At 39.3% G+C, this 24,365-nt stretch overlaps 1 protein-coding gene across 2 annotated transcripts in view; it reads left to right on the top strand.

The window, feature by feature from the left end:
* Positions 1-24,365, top strand: part of LOC107226430 (tyrosine-protein phosphatase Lar) — a 472,005-nt gene that overhangs the window by 129,279 nt on the left and 318,361 nt on the right. Inside the window, exon 4 of one of the 2 annotated variants that reach the window (XM_046732656.1) lies at positions 1,673-1,726. The exons of the other annotated variant lie outside the window; for it this stretch is intronic. The gene's annotated coding sequence lies outside the window, so the exon portion shown is untranslated. The remainder of the gene's footprint in view (positions 1-1,672; positions 1,727-24,365) is intronic. 2 annotated transcript variants of the gene reach the window in all.

The raw sequence follows: 24,365 nt of genomic DNA, 5'->3' as shown, positions 1-24,365 counted from the left end.
AATCAAAAGAAAATTGTCAAAGCTTAAATTCCAAAATGTACTGTATTCTCTTGGAGAGTGAGGTCGTGAAAAAGAGATATAGGTGGTTTTGGAAGCACCAATCGGTTTGCCTCCGTGATTGACAATCCTGATCGTTTCGATATGTTGTTTGGGGGATAAACAGGGCTAACGATGATAGTAAAATTCATTACGCAATCTACACACGGCCTGCTCGTGCTGCGTACACATGTGTATAAGCAAGCCTGTACTAGAGGCAGGAAGAGATATGTAAACGTAATTGTGCCCATCTCTGTCCGCAGGTTGTACAGAGTGGTGCAGCAAAAGATAGGCGGAGCTATAACTACACTGTCAAGTATGCAGGTAGCGTGCGTGGTTATTTGTCAAATAAACCAGTATTTAGTAAACACTTGCTGTGCTAATACATTGATCACTCGTCCGCAGTCATTGAGCCCCCCAGTACCGAATATCGCCGGGAATTTTACCACTTTCGCCATAGTTTTCCATTGGACAGATTAGTAATTGAATCTATATGTATGAACTTATCAACAGTGAACTTTTTCTGCCAAAGAAAATTCAGGCAAAGAAAAAACATCGAAGGAATATGGATGTGTTCAGGTTTCAAAGGTTCGGACTTTATGCAAAAAATAGGAAAATCATTCGGCAGCAATGATCACTTTACTTGACTGAACGACTTGCAAGGTTTCAATCGTTGTCAGTTGCAGTAATATTGCTGACGCGGAATGATTTTGTTCTTCTGTTTGTGATTCATTTTTTTTTAATTTCGAGGGCTGTGTTTTGATCTCAGTTATTCTGGCACTAAAATATCTCGCAAAAGTGCAGACTATTTTCACAACTGAAACAAGGATCATTAATTATATTTGAAAAATTTTTCATCCTCAAAACAGTTATACATAAATACGCTATTTCACACCAATTTAACCACTTACAATGAATGAAATGTATTAAATATTGACACTGATTCAACGCCTTTTTTCAATTTTCATGGTGTATTTGCCAGAATAATGCTTTGAATGCAAATAATTAGAATTGAGCGTAAATTAACTGACACAAGTACTTATCCCAAAGTGCATCCGATGATTGTACTGTAGATTCGTTATACTTGGTTGAAAGATAATTAATACAATTAAAAAAAAATAGGTAATATTAAATACTAATCCAACGCAGCAAAAGCAATGAAAATGACAATGATCCGATGAATTGCGAAATTGTAAGTTTTACAATGCCTAAAACTATTACGATACTAGTTATCTCACAATTCAATACATTTATGGAAACTGACTAACTTCAAGGACAATTTTTAACTCGCAGGAATTGTTTTTTGCAAGTGTACTTATAAAGATGAAAGATTCGTATAGCTAATATCTTGTGACGAGCAAAGTATAAAATTATAAAATTTCGTTACTAGTAGAAATTATGTGAAAAAAAAGAAAAAATTGTGCAATGAACGTCTCTTGTTTCTTTTCAATTTGTGTCTCATTGTGGAAAAATCAAAGGAAAACATCACCTAATTCATTCGTTAACCGCCATAGCCGATAAGTGAGATAACTTCGACCAAAAACCCGTTGAAATCCACCTTTCTTGAAGTTTATCAATTGTCTTAAATTTTCTGTGAACCGCTCGAACATCAATTCTCAATTTTTTTTTTTTACAGGATCGACAGCGTTTCTTGCGCTTAGCGAGGCTTGGACGCACGTTTAATCCAATTGTGAGTAGTTAATAACATGATTCAGTGTTTTCCACTCTTTTGCTTCGCCGAGTATTTAAAAGTTGTTAAGTTTTTAGCGTGTACCTTATACAGCATCGGTACAGCTTCGTAGAGCCAATTAGAATTACAGTTTATGCTGATTCATAACTTCCGAGTTTTTGCGACACATGTTCGCGACGCACTTAACATATTTTCCGCGCTGCTTAAGTACCGTCCAACCCGTAGAGCCCTGGGCCCCTAATAAGCGGGACAATATCTGTTCCGTTCGGTGTTAGATTAGCACGGTGCGAAGCCCCTCGAATTTGTGGGGGTGAAAAATTACTCGGGAAATTATTCCAGAACTGTAGCCGAGCCACGACGGGTGCCAAACTACCCTCCGCGATTATTATCCCAGCTGGAAGTCACCATTCCCGCAAGTCCGGAACTGAAACACGGTGTTCAAAAAAACGAGAACAAGGGAATTTGAAGAATTGATCTTTATCAAGCCCTAGAACCGATTATTACATGTAAGAGTTAATGATTCGAAACGTAATTATGTTTATTCCCGACTCAACCATAAAGTTAACTTTTTTGACTTCAAAATCGGAACGAAAGTGGTATATTTTTCCCCCAAATCCTAATCGGCGGAAAAAATGAGCCCGATTTAAAAGTCCCCGTTTTCAAAGAAATATTGCGGGCAGAGTTCAGTCGAAAATAAAGTCCTATATGTAACACAGGAATGAAGGTCAACTTTATTCCCTTGTGACATAATGTACTTTCATTCCCAACTCAACCATAATGTCAATTTTTTGACATGAAAAGCGGGACGAAAGTAGCATATTATTCCCTCTTAACGAATTTGCGGGACATATGAGGCCATATGGGGATTCGTCGACTTTATTCCCTTGATCCAGAATGTACTATCTTTCACCTGTTCAGGCAAGACTGCGAAGTAAAGTGCGTATTGGGTACATTTGTATTTGAGGGTCAAGTAAATTATCCGATGAAACTGTTCCATAAACTTTTCAAGCCTTTAATATTTCCAGTTACGTAGATGATCTTTTTCGGTTACGTCATCATCATATAATACGGTCTTTCTTATTGTAAGAGACGTTTTTGTTCATGCTACTACTTTTTTTATATTATTTTCTAATATCTTCTATGTCACATTGATTCGCAGTGAACATGTTTTACCCCAAATTTTTCATGAAAACTTGTGAAATTAAAAATTGCTCGTGTCGTTCTTATCAATAATTATTTATCTAATCAATAAGGAAAGCGATCAGTACATACGATATATAAGAATTGTAAGGTCATTTGTTATTGAGAAATAATATTGTATTCCAAAACGGAGTGTACTTGCTGAAACTATCGAGGCGTTAAAAAATCGAAAGCCGCAAACATTAAATTTGTTTCTTAGCGATCATCTAAACTATACTCTACGAAAAGTCGAGATTCTCAAACTTTTGAAAGAATTTTTGTTTTTTTGCCTTGCATTACGTTTCAAACGAGGGATTAAATTAAAATTGAAAGACTCTTATACCTGCCCTGATTATACTAAGATAGAAAAAGACGATGAAGCTGTAAAATTCTGGGCACCGCTTGTCAATGCTAATTTGACTGTCTGCATCGTCAAGCGTTTCTATCTATGCGGAATGTCTACCCACCTGCTTCTGCATAGGTCGATTTTCAAATTTCACGGGGATTTCCCAACAAGCGTTTCCTGCTCGCGATGCCTGCGCATATATGCATTGACAATAAAATTTCATTTCCATCCAACCGTGTACAAGGTATGCATGTACACGTGCATATCAATGCAGGCACGAAGCCGGGTGCGATATACGAATTCCGTTTTTTTCTTTCTTTTTTCTACTCTTTCCTGTTTTTCCCTCCGTTCTTCCATTTTCCTTTTATTTCCATCCGACCGTAACTAACCACACGTGCAATTCGCTCCGCGTACTACCTACACATGCATATGTATATACGTAATTTGTTCACGAAACAAATATTTATAATACACACTCTGCGTACAGCGCTATAACTCTGCTAAGGCCTAGTAAACCAGAGTTGTTTGACCTCGCCGCGATTATTCACGATGACTATAAAAACCCGGCCAGGGGGATACCGGCAATTTTACATGGCAGGGGTGAACCCTTTTCTTCCGGAATATTATACTCGTATCATAAACTGAACAACCGCGATACTCGCGTAAAAATCAGATCGGATATAATTGCACCAACCGATAAAGAATCATGGACACCTCAACTTTCACGGGATGGAATTTTTCAACCAAAACGTGATGGAATTCGACGAGTGTTGTATATAGAAGAAAATTCAACTGGGTCATTCCGATAGCCGTTTGTTGAAATATCGTGAATCAAAATCTAATGAAAATCGATATGAAGTCCTGATCGGTACATCTATATACAATCATTATTTTTGTCTCTATCTGAACATTTGCATTTCGTCATGCTTTCAATACACTTTTCTCTAGTGTGGGTTTTATAACGTTGAATTTGAAGAAATTCATTCAATCATACTTATATCTTGCACACTGGGCTTTGAGCATGTACTTGGAGTTGCTTGGAAGATAAGAGAATCACGGAAGAACAGAGTTCACTTTTTAATGACTCAATTTGATGACGAAGATATGTATATATATATACATATATGTTTTTTTTGCAGAAATCCATACTAAATATTGAAAGCTTTCGTAAAGGCTGAAAGCATTCTCACCTTCGGATATGCGGAAGAATGCTATTCCTCTTTCTTCTTCTTCTTCTTCTTCTTCTTCTTCTCTGTTCTGTGTACCCAGAGAGAAAAAATGCTACCACCGTATGTCAGAGATTCAACACACATTGTTTAGGCGCCTGAAAAGTTGAAGGATAGATTACATTCTTGAGATTATAACGCCGGTCACGTCATGGAATTCATCGTGATATAGAGCGAGGCGAGAATGGCAGGGTTGAATTTTTCGGTGGTGGGTGAGACGCAGAGGCACTCGGCTTGTATATACAGACATGCGAAATTCTGCAACTAAGATGTGTAAAGTTCTCAGAGAGGGAGGGGGAGAGAAAGAGCGAGAGAGAGAGAGAGAGAGATAGAGAGAGAGACAGAGAGAGAGAGAGAGAGAGAGAGAGAGAGAGAGAGGGACATGAGTTTTGTTACTCGAGACTACATACAAACAGCCTCTAATCAACTGCTCCGTCATGTTCTACTTTCTAGATTCCCTCGGATGAAAATTATGTGTATAGTAGACGGGAAAAGCGATGCTGGCTACGGCAGAACCGGGCCAAGCGAAGCGACGAGACGCAAGCTGGCGACGTCAGAGCGGCAGACAAGCGACTTCGTGTATGCAGTGCAAATAAGTTGTTTAAATAAAATCAAGCAGAATTCCACGTGGTAATTGGAAACAGAAAATAGACTGAAAAGGAACAAAACAAGGCTAGAGGAAAACGAGAAGCCTTGAGGAGCGAAAAATTTATTTCTGTTAGCAAATTCGCGTATGGACATTTTATTTATCCAAATTCATTTATCACAACATGTATCTGAACAGTTTAATTACACACGTAGATTATGAAAAGATAAATCTGCAATTTGTTTAGGAATGGATAAATTATCTCCCAAAAGTCTAATCTTCTTACATTTTGACCTGTCAAGATAGTTTGTTGTTTTTTTTTTTTTATATTTAAAAACTTGTGTAAATTCATTTTTAGTTAGGTACGTATAATATGTTATATTGACTTTTGAAGTCCACATTTCACCGTTGCAAGATTTTGGATTTCGATGTGCGTATCTAATTTTTGTTTCATTGTTTGTGAGTAAGCCAAACAGTGAACGTCTGAAATTCGATTTAAAAAATATTGACTTTTTGAATTATTGTAATCAACGTTTGGCAAATTTTGAGATGTCGTTGTTCTCGATAAAATATCATATCGAGAGGTGAGTTGATTTCTTCGATTTTGCCTCGCTGTAAACAAAAAGTTGAAGTCATAGCAATATTCACATTTTCCAATCTAGAATTTCGATCAATCTGTTTTTACCCTGACCTAACTTTTGTTGTGAGATTCGTGTAGCTGGTCTGGATCAGTCATCAAAAATCGCGTATCGTTTAAGGCCGAAACATTGCGACGTCATCCTGATCGAGAAGGGGAGAAAAACAGGGTGGAACGAGCAGAGCGAGAGAGAAAGCAGAGAGAAGATCCGTAAAGCGTGCGACTCGAATGACACGAAACTTTGATCGATTCTTGAACCGTTTTTTCCTAATGAAAGTGGAACATCGTGTGCAGCTCGGGCTTTGCAAACACCGATTTGGGTCGGCCCATTGGATGCTGGTTGAGCCCTCGATTGGGCGTGGACTTGAAGAGCGCGGATATACGCCGCTGGTCCACTTTATTAGGTCGATTTTTCCCGCGCTGTTACAGCACCGCAGCTCCTTTCAAAAAGGAAGGGTATAAAGCTAACTAAGCATGAACGCTTCGGCAGCCAATACGTCTCGCAGTGCGACTTAGCCTTGATCCTTCCTTTATATTCACTGAATTTAAATAATGGAAGTCGTGCTAATTCGATTCCAGTGGTGATCATCGCCGATGTTGAACCGGGCCGCAATGGTCTCCCACATCTCTGTCGATATCCCGATGAGTCTGCAATTTCCGCAAAGTCTTAATGCCAGGACGGCTTACGAACTTCTTCGATTCTTCAATCCTCAGCCCAAAGGAATATTGAATGCAAAGTGAAGAGGAGTATTCCATGAGTGAAAAGTATCCTCCGTCAAGCCGTTCCGTAGTCTTAGAGCGAAGGTGAAGATGCTTCGAACCAATCAGACTCTCATCCAGGGTTGATTTAGTAGTCAAGAGTGAATTACCTGGGAGAACATATCGCGTTCTGTGAATCAAAGGCATCGTTCAGGCGGAGAAGATTTTCGTGAAAAGTTTTAAAGCTTATACGGAAAGTGATTTTTAAATTAGGGTGGCGTTCATCCCCAACTCTCAGCTGACGCATGCAGGCTTGAATAAGTTTGCGTCAATTTGTCTCATGTGCCAGCACACTGACGCCCCGAGGAGGTCTGACGGAATATCGAATATCCCAGAGGAGTTCTCGTAACGTTTTAACGAAGTCTGGAAGTATGCCGGGCGCGTAAAGCTCCCCTCATCAAGCCTCTCAAGGATATTAGATTAACGGCGAAGATGCGTCAAACCAATTGAGTCACATCCGGGATGACGCGGTGGATTCCAGAGTGAAAGAGAGGGACAGTTATTCCTGGAAAGTCAGAGACGTCGCTGCGGCATCGTCATTCGGAAGTCAAAGGTACTTCTGCGAAGCCTTGAAGAATGTCTGGGAATTAAAAGAGGGCCAGATCTCGTAGAATTTTCATCTTACTCCGGTTTTCATCCCCGAACGGATGCCTCAAATAAGCCTGAAGTGTTTTGAGCTCTTGACAGAAGCCCCCGTGATATCTCTTTAGAAAGCCAGAAGTATTTACTCGGGAAACGTAATAAAAGATGTTGCGTAAATACTCCGGAGCACAAGACCAGTCTCAGGATGTCTTGGCTTGAAATGGTTGCGAGTTGAAATTATTATTCGACGCAACGTAGTTGGCTTTTGTTAGCCGCGTCCCTCAGACTTTGAAGCAAGCTGGCTTAAACATTGCGATGATTTTTATTACAGCTCGCCTAGTCTTCCAAGATACGTCTCGAAACAATGCAAAGAAGAGAGCGTGAGTCTTTTGAAAGATGCGGCTACGTACGGTGCTTGGAATTTATCTCCAGAACGACCTCCAGCCCAACTACGTAAAACAATATGACAGTGAACAATGTGCGTAAGCTTGCGGCTTTTATTGAGGGCTTAATTCACCCGTCAAATTGCTTACCTCGACTCGTTGTAGTCGGCTCACTTCAATTATCTGCGTAATCCGACATCATCGAGGAAATGAAAATTATCTTGCGAGCTGTCTGGATTATTGGGTCTGCGCACCGCTATGGAACACTTCGTCGTTCTTGGTACTTCGTATCATCGCTGCGCGAATGATTTTTCCGGCATGAAAGGGTTACCGGGATGTTTTATCGAGCGTCAACTAGAAGGGGAGAACTTGAAAGGTTTTTTAGCTGAATTCTGACCAAGTGGATCTGCTCCTTCAGTGTTTTTCTACTTTTTAATCAAGAAGACACTTTCATTATCCACATGGCATATCTCGACGTGACCCTTGTTAACGCTGCGAGCACGTAGCAAGATTCTAATTGGATTCAAAATGACTAGCCGACCCGTGCAGGCGTGGTTTTAACGACTCTAGAAAATGCCTCAGTCACAGTTGCAGGTGGAAAAGCAAGTACGGTTAAATTCCCGAGCATCTTTCATATGTTCGCTATCAAATATCCGGCAAATTCGTGACACGATCGTGCCTGGCCCCAGAGTGTTGAAGCTGTTTACCTGATCAACGGTAACTCATCATGTGCTCGAGGAGCATCGTTATCGTTGTCATTAACACACAGTAGGATAAATGAAGTTTGTTAAACAAACCTAAAGATTATATCTTACCTTTACTGGTAGGTACTCGATTTTTGTAACTGCAAATCACTTGGCTTCCATCATTTGTATTACGTCCCTTTAGTTTGAAGCCCTCGACATGTTCCTTTAATACTTATACTTTGACTTGCCAGGCGATAAATGATCCATGGTTGATCCAGAAAATAAATATTCGTCAAACTAGAACTATTAGATATTTTTTAACGATGGGAAAATAGCTTCTATAAGCATTGAAAATTTTGCATAGCTTCTTATTTAAATAATAATGTTCAAGCAGAAGCCCATATGAATATGAAGTAAAAAGCTTACTCATTTGGTGTCTGGAATCTTGAGCAACATATTTCCAACAATAATTCTCAGTGAAATCTGCAAGTATCTAAAAATGAATCAATAATACGGGTTGAACATCGGACGGCATTCTGACGTCGTTTGTGAAGATTCAGCGATAACTGATAACAAAATGAAGAAAAAAGATTGCTCTTCAATACGTTGACAATAATTTCACATGTTCAATTTTTAAATAAACGAGTGTTCTACCACCTGTATACTGTATCTTCAAACTCTTCATCAAAGTTATTTTTATCAGAGCCTTATTCTATCTGATTACCAAACGGTTGTAAATCTCTATTACACAAGAAAAGATGAAAAAATTGGAGAACTGCTTCATACATATTCAGCAGAAAATCAGAATGCTTGATTCCTATTTGTTCGGATCCACTACCCTAGGATCGGATGAACCGAGGGGAGCATGTTCCGTGCCAAGTCACATTTCTCTGTTATGACATACAGTGCAAAATTTATTAAATTTATTCTAGAGCTAATAAGTACCAGAATTTGTAAGTGACGATCCTTGCTTCGCCTTTGTATATTACATAGGATGATTTGTGGTCTGATTCTGGAAAACCGACTCTATGGGCGGTTGCCTCAGTTTTGCTCTTATTGTTAGTTTTAGATACTGGCCAGGATCTCTCGGAGTCCGTCAAAAACATATAAATTGTATAGTTCGTGAAAATGGCATAAAGGCTACGTGATGGTCATAAGGGGAAAGTTCTAAGACACTCTTTACAAGGAGCTAGCTCAGCGATCTTCAGCCAATCACGAGTGTTGCTACCCACTCATGAGATACGTCAGCAGAGCCTGCATAACATTGTTTTAACAAAATCTAGAGTTGGTTAGAAATCGAATTCCTTACTGTTAGAACCAAACATCCACATCAAACATGTAACATATTTACATACACTTCACACATATTGAAATATCCTACTGAAGTCAGTTATTAAACATCGACATATTAAGAACCCATTGGGCTTGTGTAAATAGTACAGTATTTGCTAATTACGAACGTTAATTAGTAAAACGTGGTTTCAATTTTATTAAAATCCAGTGTACGCACGTCGCGTTACATATTCACACGCAGAGCTAGTGAGCTCAAAACTATTCTTGCCCATCACGCGGCAAAGCAGGGCAAAAAAGAATTCCGGGGTATGCGAGAATGCAAAAGGGACGAAAAAGGGGAAAAAAATGACAAAGTCAATTTCTGGTTGAATAGAAGGGCGAGAGGAGTAAGAAAAGGCGGTAAAAGGAGGGCGTCATTTGATCCAAGTGTACCCCTGAAAAGAATTGTAAGAGTATAAGTCGTTCCTTTGAAGAGGTGCGTCAAAGGTTTCCCCACACTGCGGAAACTCGGGGCTGGGTGCTCAATTCGGGGAGTGTATAAACCCCCTGACAATGGACCCGAAGATGCCGCGTGAGAATCCCTGCCTCGGTGTAATAACTGTAAGTGATTATTCGTCAAGTTTTTAAAGGCTCACCTCAGCAGTCGGCGGCTCCGCCACCGGAAATGGGTTATAACTTTGAATAAATTCCCTCAAATTGTCCGTGCAGCGGAGCTTCGGAAACTAGACACTCTTGCCTCTCGGTGAGGGTGTCCTTGCTACGTCCTTCTTTCCAGCTCCTTGCACCGCCTCGTTTCTCTTTACCTCCTCGGTCCCATGGTCAATACCTCTGCCGCCATCGCTCACCGTTTTATTGGCTTTTCTGCGGTGAACAGATGCGATTAATTGTAAATGGATCAAGTCAAACGGGCAACCGTTGTCCGGTGTCTTTAACAGCAGAAGCAGCAGTCGTACCAAGTCGGCTGCACCGTAGTCCTTGCGACAATTCAAAGCTGCCGTGCAGTCGAGTTAGTTTACACTTTTATTTCTTCCGATTTATTTCTGTATTGACCGTGCCCCGAGGCAATTGGCTACCACCCTCTGATCTACGTCTGGTAATTCCTTTCTAGCACCGTGAGCTATTGCGGTAAAAGATGTTTTGTTGTGAAAACAATAATAAAAAGAAGAAAAAAATAAAGAAAAAACTCATGTTTTTTACAGATGTTATTTGTCACTTTACCGACGAAGAAAGTACAAATGGCGACGTCGTGACGGAAAAACGACGCCTTTAATTTTTCTTCGTAGCATTGAGAATGTACGGTAATAAACTCGTTTGCAATTCCTTTCTTGACGGCACGTTAAGTCACAATGTAATAACTTGACTAGACAAATCGGATCAATGCTCAGAATTCGTCATTGCTGTGACGGTTTTTTTTTTAACTTTATCCTGAGATCGGTAGAATATTATCAGAAATTATCATGATTATATGGTCAAGTTCCCAAATAAGAAAGTTAAAAACATTTGAAAGATGTTCAAGTTGTATTATTTGAAATCTTATTTTATTTTATTAATATGTTTACGCTGTACATATTACGTTTATTTCTTTATAAATTCTCTGAAAACAGCTTGATACAAACTATATTACAGATATTCGAAATCTTTTTCATGGAAACTAATATGAAATTGCGTGCGTCACCTTAACCGCGGTAATAAATACTTAAAACTTCAAAGTAAAGTTTCTTTAAAAGGCGTATCAATTCCGAAAAATGATAATATATTTTCTGGATTATAATTTCCAGATTTTTTTACAGAAAAAAATAAAATCCAAAAATCCAACAAAGTTATTAGAATGTGAAACTAGCTTCCGTATTGTAACCAATGAATAGGTCACGATACGATGTTACGAATAGACAAAGAAATAAGCTTGATGATAAACTGATTTATCAAACTAGGGGAAGAGTAATATACAAGTAAACTGTAAAATGCCGATATCATGTTGAATTATGTAACGCAATAAGTTTTTTTAATATCAACAGTATCGATGTTATGAAGTGAAAGTTTCAATGTTACGATGCATTTTCTAATACAAGTTAAAAAAAATAAAGACGAACTTGATGGAGAAATGGTTTATGTCCAACTTCTGGAACGGGGAATAAAATGAATTGTACCAGCAAGGTTATAATTTGTCTATCCTTTACGACGATTTTCTCTCGACTCCGTGTCCCAGAGCAATTACTAAGCGTCACGGTTCAACCTGGCTACCCTCCACTATTATTTACGTTTAAGTATAAATCCAAATTCTTATACCTGGTTTCACCGAATTTCTCACAACTCTCTGCAGTTTTTCAATGATCAGTCGACATTGCTATCGATGCTCAAAAACAATTCCAGAAACAAATATGAACGATCAATCCAATTCTTAAGACTACTGTATTCTAATTTACCAGTAACGTGATCGATTGCTCGCAAATCTGAGAAAAGGTGACAAACTTTGACCCAATTTTTTACTATTTTTCACCCGAGTTGAACCGGCCAATTCGTTTGCCAAGAAGCGCCCATTCTAATCGCCGAAACGAAGAAATAAAATGGTTTTTCTGAAATGCAAATGAAACTTGAGTGTCGCTAGTGTAACCGCCTAGTGGCGAACCGCTTTGGTAGACGTCACGGTAAAGCGGGGCAATTTGCGGGCATGTATCTGATTCCGGGACAGAGAGTCGCTACGGTTATTACAGGGGTGGTGGGTATACGAAGAGCCGGAAGATCGAAGGTCGGAGGTGGGGCTTCGAGGACTCGGTCTGCTTTTACGAAGTCTAAAATGTTTTTCTGTTGGTAGTCCCAGTGCCCAATATCTATGCTAATCCGACCAGGTTCCTTGGTAGACGTCATGTCCCCCGCAACTGAGCTCGCTTCGAGCTACGGAAAGGGCGTCATTTAAGCGGATTTTGAGATCGATGAAGAAGGTCGTACGTCGAAAGGCAGCTGATCCAGCAACGCCGCTAGGTATAAAACCCACCCGTGCAGTGTAGGTATATAAGATACACATGCTTCGGAAGATCTTACCTTTCACCCGTATATTTAGATTTTTGCTTCTCTTATGGTTCTCTTCGATATTCAGAGGGCGGACTGTAACCAGCGAAAGGAGAATTCAATTAACAGCTGTGGTCTTTAATTTAACCATCTTTTCATCGATTCAATTACAAACGCTGCACGCGTGAAGAAAACGTTCTAACAACTCCAAGACATTTAATAATGACATCCTAGTGGCCACCCGTTCATGCTTTGATCTGATTCAACGCAACATTTACTGGTGCCTTAACTTCAATTGTCGAATAGCCGAATCTCGTGTAGGGGAACGCAGGGCGAAACGAGGTACTTAATGTTGGATAGTTTCGTGAAAAAAAGCATTCTTTACTGTTTACATTTAGATATGACGTACCTTAGACGAGATTTTGAGTATTAATTCATTAATAGGAACGTTTAATATACCGGAAATGTATAAAAGAGCGTTTATTGAAAAAGGCGCCGGTATGGCAAATTATTTTCGCCGTCCAAACTTGCACGTGAGTTATGGGACCGCTTTCGACACCGCGAACAAGAAATCCAGCCTTCGTCACAAGTCGAATATAGCCCGTTACAATGGGCCGTTGAGGCCCTACACTTTTAGCTAAGTTAGTTGTGAGAAAAGAAGGTACGATTGGAATAATTCGTCTAAATAATGATGTGATAAGATTGTTGAGAATCTGTACATCGAATATACTGACTGGCTGAAATTATTCCGATTATGAAATATCACTTACCCTGGAACGGAGTTCACATGTTTCTTACGAGCTTAGTGCGTGAATGTAGGAAGTGTTCAGTACGGACTTGTAACGTAAGAGTGGAACTGAAACAACGGACGTTTACGTTGCCTAGTAACTAACAAACAAGGTTATGAAGTTCCGATAGATGGAAGCGCTTTACTTAGAAGATAAGGTAGGTTCCCCCGTTCCATCACGGGTTCGCCTATTCATTATTTCCGACAGGATGCAGCGTTGAACTGCGCTACCAGCATGCTATGGGAATTATGGCAACTGTTTTCGAACACGAGGTTAATGGACGCCGACAATTCTCTAAATGGTTCTATTCTTTCACTTGAATGACAGGCGGTTGTGAATATGCGCAGAAGTATTATTCGAGAGCTTTCGCTGTTCCATATGACGCAACGTCACCAAAAATACCCGTGTTCCATAAACTCTCCGACTTTCATCGATGTGACTGACAACGAGTCTTCCATTGGGAATTAGACGACACGACTAAGTCGATGGTAATGGTTGAACAGCCGATTACCGTGGCTCTTCAGTGCTCACAGGCTCGCATATAATGAAAAAGGTAACTAGATTCCAGGGTAATGTCGGAGACGGTTGATAATTACTTACGGGACTTTCATTCCGACTAATTTCGTAGCTGATGTCAGAACGCGCGCATACAGCGCTCTCTGCCGGTGTAGTGACAATGGAAAACTGATTAAACTACAGCGTTTCTCGCGAGCAAAGCATGGCTGCAGCAACAGCTATTACCTACGTGTTCGAGATGCAGTTGAAATTTCCGCGACTAACTGAATCAACGTTACTGCAGGAGCACCTGACTCCTTATATACGTGGGCGTGCACTTGTAAATGCTGGCAGACACACGTTCATGCAAATCCATGTACATCTGGCACAGCCATTGCAAGTGCACCTTATTACACGTACATAGCAATGCGCGAAGTATGTTGTGCATGCTGTGAGCTGCTTCTGGCAGGTCCGATATCATTTCAGCCGATGCCTTCGTGCCTCGACCTCTGCAAGGTAATACCATTTCCTGGGGAAATAGCTATCTGAGAGAATTTTTAAGATGCTATTCATTTTTCACTTTTCATCGGTTCAGTCGACGTTATTCCAGAGTCGTTGTTTTTTCCAATTTCACTGAGTTTCGACCAGCGCCATAACTGCTGATAAGCTTTGAAGACTTTCAAACGCGTTCAGCAAGAAACAAATATAGCAAAACAGGAGTCAGTTCGTAGCTTTAGTATTACCGAAACAAATTCTTTGCATACTGATGATCAAATATTGGGTACTCGGAATGCTCAGTCGCAGCTTCTTTTTTTTGTTTTTTATTTCTGCCTAGGCCATTCTGTGGTTCCATTGTCGAAGTAATGGTTTCGTGACTAAAATTCGAATGTTTCGTAAGATTTCGATGGACTGGATTTAGTCATGTTTGGCCAAATGATGCCACAGGTGGCACTCTTGTGGTAACTTCTTGCAGAGTTCGAGGAAATCGAAGCTAAATGGCGCCACTGCCTAAATCTGTTAGCAGTAGTCTATTATAGACAAAAGCACAACTCTTATAAGCTTTCAAAGCTTGCGGGTAGAGATCAAAGTGCCGATAAGGGTGGGATTTTATCTTATAGGAAAAATTTCGAGACGTTCGTCTCAAGAGTGTTTCTCCTCGTGTGATAATATCGTGATTTAATTCACAGTCATTTTTTAAATCAATTAATAATACTGACTGATAACATTTTTCTGTAAATTATAGAGTTATTTCGATAACAGGCAAATACGGTCAAGGGCGAACAAATTAGCGTGATACAAAAAGTAAACAAAAATTATTGGGTTCCTGACTTATCATTCAATATAGTTTAGATCTTGTCTTGAGAAAAATAACGATCATCAGAAATTCATTAACAATGTATTATCGTACTAATTTCATTGTATCTTCAAAACTGAAACGATGGTCCATTTTTACTTATCCAATGTTATATAATTCGTCCTCTCAATAATATTCATACGGCAATAACTATCTCTCGGTTCGTCAATTTCCGATCCCAACAAAATGTCATACTTGAAGCCTCATTTGGTATACTAAGATTCGACGTGGCTCTACGAATCATTCAAGAATTGAGAAGAACTTGAGATTTTGCGTGCCCATATTTACTCAGCTTGTATTTTTATCACCTAGAGATCATTAATAGTGCAGATTACAGTACGTGAGGTTCGTAAGTGACAGGAATCCTCTGTTTCAATTGGAAGATTACCAAATTTAAAAAAAATGAAATTCGACTTTTGCGCAGTACTTGGGTATTCGATACTTTTATACCGCTCGAAGAACTTACAAAAAAATACTATGAGCAGACTTATTTTGGGAGATTCAAACATCAGTAGGAAAGAGAAGAATAAGCTGTACGAAGTGAGGCTAAAATTTCTTTTACGAAACATGATACGAGGCCACCCTGCAGAGTATGCAAATTTCAACGATACACATGTACATGTATGCAAGACGTGCATAGAATATAGATACGAACTTTTAGAATCAAAAGGATATAAGAGTATAAAGACCTTCGAAATTCTCTGTGAAATGAAGGAAAGTCTTCGAAATCCTCGCAGGCATAGCCAGAATTCTTTCTTCAGACTTTGTGCCTCCAGAAACGAATTTGAATTGCAAAATAGTCAAAAAGCAGTTGCTAGATTTGACTGTTCGATACGCGAGTACTGATAATACTCTCCTACACACGTGGCGTCAGATTTTTCAAATTTATTCTAATCGCTAATCAAGGAAGTATGGAAAAGGAATTTTTAACGTGAAATTTATAATTACCTGCAAGATTGGACAGCCGTTACAAGAATTACAAATTTGTTGTGTATTAGTTTACTTCTGCAAATCTGTGGACTGAAATCATCGTGCAATTTTTCTGTCGAAACAATTGAAACCCATCCACAAAAAATGAATCAGATAGTACAAAACCAAACAACTCGAAAAGTGGTGATTTCAAAAAAGTTATTCTTATTTTCAACCATACAAAAGATTTGAAAGAACTTGCAAATCGCTATAAATATCGAATCGGACTTGTAGAGCTTTTCAATCGTAGAATTAGTGCTTCCTATTACTTCATTGACCTTGAAGTAGGTGGAGGCTACCTACCGATAAGGGGTGAAAAATTTGGAAAAGCACTGCAGGCTTTGCGTACACCGTATCATATCGCAGTGAAAATATCATTGAAACATGAAATATAGATGCAGAATGGCGGGTCGGATACTTTATTCAAAGCACGCGAAGTGGGTGGAGGGACATGCAGGACTGCAGACGGACGACGGGGACAATATTATGTGGTTCCAGAACCAGAAGACCAACACAATGCGGACCGCCTGTACATTTTGATTGCGGGATTCCCGGGCTGGCATCGCATTGTGTATAGAGAAATTGCATTATTTATGGGCTAAAAAATATATGGGGTGCAATACCTGCCCGCGGTACAAACCACCGCACCTTCTCACTGTTTCGCCCTTGGAATCGGAAGGCCTTGGCTAAGCGACGAACAACTTATTGATCTGCTGTTCAGTAAAAATTATACAAACGTGCGTTTCATTCCAGCGCTACTTCGCTGTGAGCCTTACCTGCATGCTGGATTTTTATTACCGTAGACACTTCAGCGAGAGGAAAAGTGATGCTCGCACTGAGAAAAATTTCATTTGTTATGGTAACTGGAAAAATTCAGTAAAACAGGTATCGTTACAAAAAAAAAAAAAAAACAGTTTGAATATTGTTGGGATTATGAAAAACGAGGTACACGTAACAATTTTGCGCTATTGTCGATCCTTTGTTTGGTAATTGCAACGCAAAATCAGTTTGTGAGGTTTACTCTACTTTTTTAGTTAAATAAGGCTTTAACGTCAATAGACTTGTCTATATTTTTCGATTGTGGTAAAAAATGAAAATCGTTAAGGACCGAGCGGTAACCGGAACTAAAAATTTCTCTCAGTGTATAGGCGAGAGCTTAATCACTGTAACAATCTGATGTACACAGGTTACTGTAATCGCATGTATTCGTTGTAATCTTTTGTATTCTTTGCAACCCTGTGTATTCTCTTATCTCCTGTAATTCTTGTGATCTTTGTAATCTTTTGTGACAGTTGAAATTTTTTTAATCTCTTGTAAAACTTATAATCTCTGTAATCGTTTGTAATCTTTGGTAAATTGATACTTTGAGCACTCCGCAACATACTTGATAAAACAAGAAATTGCTCTCTTTGCATGAAATGCCTTACGTACGTCACAAAAATGTGTGTACGAAGCAGGCACATTTTCCACCGAAACTGCGATCAACTTCCTGCCTAGTGGTATCCACCACTCTGGAGTAAAGTTAGGCTAAATTCCAATCAGACTGCGTAATTTAATGTGTAGACAAACGGCACAGTGTTCTAGCACGAATTTTGCTGACAGTATGATGTATACCAGCCTCACAACTCGGGAACAAATTTATCAAAATTAGTTAGAACGTGGCATGATTTGTCATCAGCTTACTCCTCATCGCTCTCAGCGCTCGAACGCAGGGAATTGTTCTTAGGAATATCTGATAAACCGATTTTTAAAAAGTACTTGTTCACTCGAACCGAACGAGTCGGGTTCATTTGGTGTAAGCGGTTGATATTAACTCGAAATGGAGATGGAAAAATAAATCGGAGGCTAGCAATCGGTGCGTAAAAATTTATTGAGTAGTATCAGACATACTGGCGAAAGGCGCAATTTTAAACAATAGGTAAGGTAGAATACAATACAAGGTATCGAATGAAGCGCAAGCACAGATCTGTATCGATCTTGCCATGGTAATTGGGACAATCAGTTCGTTCAGGCTACATTGACTGAGTTACATTTCTGTCGATGGTGGATGGAAATGGAACGGTAATTGCACAAACACTGCATGTAACGATCAACTGAATGGTAACCTGAATTCAAGTCGCTATACCTTGACGAAAACAAAGCATAAGATAATTGAACATGACACATGCGAACAATGAAAAATGTAGAATACGTGATGTCCAAACTTGGTTAAAGAGTTGAAGAAAATTACCTGCAATAAGTAATTAAAACTGTCTTGTACTCGAAAACGTGTAATTCAATATTTGAATATTGAAGCAAGCAGACAGATTAGAATAAATTTTCAACTTGATCAATAAATATTATAAATTCTTGATTGCATAACACTGGGGGATCCGATGTATCTTCACAATCTTATCAAATGATGAGCACCGGAATGAAAAACTGAGAATATTTGATAATTATTAAGCAGGATAATATTTTGCTAGATTGAGAATTGTTATTCACAACAAGCCTGGATTAGATCATCGAGGTTAGAACTTTTAGAAATGTAACCCGGGTTTCTTACTGCTGTTATTTCAACGAATGAAAAAAAAAATTTAGTAGCGAGACATCGTGAAGGATATCAAGGAATGACTCGGCAATTTAAATGATGTAACGTTACGACTAGAGAAATTTCAGAACATTTTCCTACATATTATGGGAGAGACTGGAATAAAGTGGGATACGAGGAAGGAACATACCTGTAGTTACTCAAATGAAATGTTATTATTCCTGTACATTGGTAACTGGCTTTGAGTCATAGTGCGAATAGAGTGTTGAAAAAAAGTAAGGAAATGCAGATTGGAACGAATAATTTTGCAAGAAACGTGAAATTGTTTGAATTTACATTTTCGCTCCATAGATACTCTGCATATTTCATTTACGTAAGGGAATTAATCCTTCGCTTCACACTCGTAAGTCTCACAGAATTTCGAAAATATAGAGTTAAAGAATCATGAAAAATAAAACACCAAAGAATACGTCTTTGATTTAAAAAAAACTTCAAGCCCTCTGATTTTATTTCTAGATGAATGCGCAAAAAATCACAAGGACCCGGTTTAAAGTTGAAAAGCAACCATATTTTACACACACAAGACTCAATATTTGTATCAGAGATTTTTGAAAGTGACAAAAAAAAAAAAAACAGGCGTGGATACCGATCGCAGTTCGCTGATATAGAGGCATTGCGAATGTTTTGAAAAAAGGGCAGTTACGAATTCACTACTTGCCACATTTCCGAACTAATTAATTTGTTGACAGCTAATAAAATAATAGTGACAATTAGGTAGAATGTGTGTAACGATGATTCGATTTTCAATTTTATACAATATCGCGAATATAACTGTGGAATTGAATTTTTATTGACTTACGTTCTTAAATTAATGAAACCAGCAAGATTGTAGGATTATTATTTATCGTATCTGTCAATTACAACGATTATATTTATTAATGACTACTAAATGCAGAAAAATTATGAAGAACGTTACCCACAAAGTTAGCAAGATGGTGAACTAGCATGAAAAAATTTGATCAAGGATATATTCAACAGCCGAATTATTGTAATCAATCGGATTTTAACGTACTAGTATCGAAGAGATTACACGATTGTAAAACAAACTATACTGTAACGATAACAATGAAAATAATGGAAATGATGAAAATAATAAAATAAAGGAAATGATGGCCGTACGAAAAATGAGAATCATACCAAAAACCATGAAAGTTGTAATAATAATTACTAAAACCAACAACATCATCATCAATAATTACAATGTATTACAAATAACAACATCAATAATTAATATTATAACCACAATGCAATCCACAGATTAGGCTCTTCGAATTAGCTGTTTCATCAACTGTCTTAATCAACGCCGTGACTGAGTCAATCAACAACATTGTACCAACAGTCTTGTTTAAAACGTTGAAGATATATTACGAACATATATTTCGAATATATTGTTCAAAAAAAGATTTTGAGAAGCGGAAATTCTCAAGTTTTGAGTACCTGTAGTGACTTCACTCTAGATGCTAACTCTAGTTATTACCTTCCAGTATATTGCAGCATGAATTATTTATTGATAATGAAAAATGGCCTATTCCAATTTTTACTTATTGCAAATAAACTGAAAAGTTCAGAAAATTATGCAATTCTTTAATATTTTGAGAGAAATAAATTAGCTTATTCTATCGATGGGATTAATCAAATATGTAACACTTCTATAACGGAAGTGAGTTAAGGGTTGTTCGGGATTGTTCAGGGTAGTTTTTGCTTTCGTTGGAATATGGTAAATGTTGACTTAAAAATGAAAAACCAGAAAAGAGAAAAAAAAATAAAAATGGTACCCAACAAGTTTTTCCTCGGGCTGATTAAAAATTCGTCAGCTACGCGTAATGCATCGGCTTTGAACCGGAGGTTTGGTTGGAAGGTGGCGTAAACTTGGGGCGGACTGATCATGCAGCAAGTTAAATTGCGCCACGCCCGGCGGTGACACACTGATACGGATTCATCCATTGAGTAGAGATCCCCTCGCCCCAGTTATTCTCGATCGATCGCACCTGTGACTGACATGTCGTAACGACCTAACTCATTAGTTGGTGATCCGCGTATTTGCATTCAGCCGTATGTAACTACATCCTGAATCCACCAACAAATGCAGAATAAACAACGGTACGTGTAGAGAGTGAAGCGAAACGGCCGCGCAGGCTGCGCCTCATTACTCGTGTCATTCGTCTTGTAGTAAAAACGAGATCGGCATAGTTTTTGCTACCTTCAGGTGCACAATTTATTCCCTTTCATTTTTCACCATTCCCGTATCTCTGGAATACTGTACTTCAAGTTTGATTCAAGCCAGATTTGACGACGGTAAAAATTCGAATAGAACCCGCTGCGAGAACCAATCGTGTCACGACGAATGGCTGGTACAAGGGCTTGGTAAAGAAAAATCCAAGAATGGCTTTATCAACAAAAAAGAACTCAGCAAATCGAGTCGTACATTTCGGTTTACCGAAAGACGATGACTACGGGGTAAAAAAAATCTCTGACAAAATAATTACCTTTTCTTCGTACGTTCAAATGTTTTAGTCAAATCGACACTTTTCTCAGGTCAGCTTCACACTTGGCATTTGGGTACTCGGAGAGTTGGATAATTGTTCGTTTGAAATTTGCCACACTCTCAAACTGGGATCACAACGTTTCTCTCGCCAAACGTTGGATTAATATTCTACACTTTTCACGCACGATTCGGGATCAAGGGTTCTCCGCAAAATCTGTAAGACATTCTGCAAACAGCGGCATTGCATGGCTCCAATCAGGCGGATATCCACCAAAATTGGTACACAGCTGCGCGAAAAGGCACATAGGGATATATATATATGTATGTATACGAATTTGGAAGATATTGCTGGGTTTGCGAAAAGTTTGCAGAAAATATATACGGTTGTAGCTGAGCGCGGAAGAATCGTTTGAACGGTTGACTTGACTCGGGATCAGCGTCGTGGTGATCCAGGAATCCGATTTCTCTTATTCTATTCCGGAAAAATCTCTCCGCCATTTCGACGGCCCGTGAGGCACTGGGGTAGGTTCCAACTGATCAAAGTCGCAAACATCCCTCGATGGGTCCGCATCCTCAATTTGGAGCCACGATCCACCCCCGTTACCACGTTCGTGTTCAAGTTCTGGCCACCAGTTGCAGGTTCTTCATCCGAGTGTGCGGTCCATTCTCACGCGTGTTTGCATCCGTGGGTAATTCCAATTGATTTCACTCGGCTTTGCGCCATTCGCCGATCTTTCGGATGTATATTGCCAATGTAAAATACTCTTCAATTAATGAAAACTCGACGGATGTCACAGTATTTCGCCTAACATCGATGAACTAGAGCTCGTTTTGTTCACAAGTCTGTAGCTGCTCGTTCGATTGAGAAGACACAGTGTGACAGGTTGTAAAAGGTAAAATTATATCGTTTATCGAACTTAATTATATTTTCACACGTGTTTTAAATAGAACGAGAATTGATAAACGGTCGGAATTTGGGACCATTATCCTTGCATGATATTGAAAGTCAACATAAAGACCATTTCGAATTACCTGCCATGGTGAAATTATCGAATCCTGAGGCTTCGTGATTATTCTGTTGTTCTGGAATCGAAAGTGGAGGCTAGAATTTTCATGAGTACTTTAGCCTCAAAACAGGTAATCACGATGGTGAATCACATGAATTCCTGACTGCTCGTCAAGTCGTCTCCACTTTTATAGAAAACTACAATGTAATCTTATCAGAATATTGTAAGTATCGTAAGAAGTAACTGTTAAATATAACCCATCATTTTAACAGAAAATAGTTATATACGAAACGATGCTACGTAGTGGAATGTTCTTTCGGAATTTGATGATTTATGAGTAACAGGATGTAACAAAGTCATAAAAATCATCGAAATTTGGAAAATATTACTTTTTCATGTATGTCCGTGTCACTTATTTTGTCTATTCTTCAAGCCTATTTATCACCGGCGCAATTCAGGCGATGATAGCCCCATTCTACATTCAATACCGAACACAGATCTGCAAAAATAATTGAGTTTCATGCAATAATCGCACCGCAGAAGAAGAATCTGTAACTATTAGTAATCGACGCACGATCTTACAGAATTGATTATAGTATCGGAGGCTGGCACATTGTACTAATTAGTGTTTATAATTGACAAATATTGTACTATTCACATAAACCCAATGAGTTCTCAATGTTTCGATGGTTAATGGGTATCTGAATTAAATAGGAAATTTCATAAAAAATATATAAAGTATATAATTCGTAATGTTTACTATGGATAATTGATGTTGACCTGATACTAGTTTGGTTCTAACTGACTACAGAGTTTTTCAAATATTAAGTGACACGTAGACCCTATTCACGGACACAAAGGGGCAAGATAGAGGGTCCTTCTTGACTACCAATTGATCTTTTCTACACGAAGAGTCCTCAATTTTGGTTCTTAGAATTTTCCAGCTAGCTCAGCGAAGACTGCAGAGTTCTCTTTCTCTGAATATCGTAAATTGACGATATATGTTTCACTTCTCTTTCTCAAGTCACTTACTGTTTTTGCCACCTAGGCATCGAAACTTGAAGCCCTTGGGCCCTCCAAGACGCTAGTGAGTCCGAACAGCTTCCTCCAAAATGCGAGAAGTATAAAATACTGTTACGAGTACTTGAGCTGTACAAAAGTACCATGGAGTGCCAAATTTGCATGATCAGGATTGGGAATGGGGATGGTTGAAAGCTGAGTAAAATCAGTGGAAATATCCCATATGCATGTTTGGTTTGTATACGTCCCTCGCGCCTTTCGTCCGCGTCCCTCGTCGCTCTTCCCTCGGCATCTGAAGCAAAGATTCGCGAGACACGAGCTCGTTTGCGAGTTGGCCAACGTGACGAAGGTTCAAAGAGGATGTCATCCTCGGCACGGGGTCCGTCCCTCTCGCCTCGTCGCTCCTCTCTGCCGCAGGGTCTCTTTGCCATTCGGCTTCCCCTTTTCCACCCCGTCAAAGTTGGAAAGTTGTAACGTTTTCCCGTGAATATTGGCAGCTTGGAAATTTCTAGCGGCTTCGGGGATTAGGTATGCCTTGTATTAAAACAGCCGCGCTGCCCCACCGCACCCGTTATACACGGGTACCAGTTTGCATAAAATTTCAAATGTCATACTCCATATTCAACGGTCCGTTCTGACTTCTGATTAGAAAATGCGGACGCCGCGCCCACTTCCTGCTTCAAGCCGAAGTTCAGCTGCCGAGTAGGCGTGTCACGTGTTGTCTGTGAATTCCTTATGCTCTCATGTTCAATAATTGCGTAGAAATTGCTCCTGATTTCAATGAACCTTCCCCAAAACTAAGATCAGCTGTGACAGGGTGTGTATACCGGGAAAATCTCTTGACACTTGAAAATCAGCCGCGCATGTGCCAATTAATTCAATCTCATTGGTCGGCGAAATCTTCCCGCGGTGATGTTCTTGTCTGCGATGCAGGCGGGCCAACCTACACAAAATGTGTACGTTTGAATTTTCATAGCACAAGCATTGAATTCCGAGCATTCTTTGAAGAATCCACTTTCCGGCCCAGTAACAAATGCTTCCCAAATCTTTCCGAGTCACTGCCTCAATTATTTGAGATTCTAACCTCGAAAATTCGTATCAACTACGTCGCTGCCAGAAACAGTCTGACAGCTGAAACTCGAGATGGCCAGCCTGCACGAACAGCCGATAAAACTCGCGCATGCGCAGTTGATTTTCAAGTTTCAAGAGATTGTCCCGGTATACCAGCATTTTGTCACGAGTCTTTCA

The sequence above is a fragment of the Neodiprion lecontei genome, chromosome 2, assembly GCF_021901455.1.
Source record: "Neodiprion lecontei isolate iyNeoLeco1 chromosome 2, iyNeoLeco1.1, whole genome shotgun sequence".
Taxonomy (NCBI): Eukaryota; Metazoa; Arthropoda; class Insecta; order Hymenoptera; family Diprionidae; genus Neodiprion; species Neodiprion lecontei.
The sequence above is the reverse complement of the archived record's forward strand: the minus strand, read 5'-3'. Positions and strand labels throughout refer to the sequence as shown.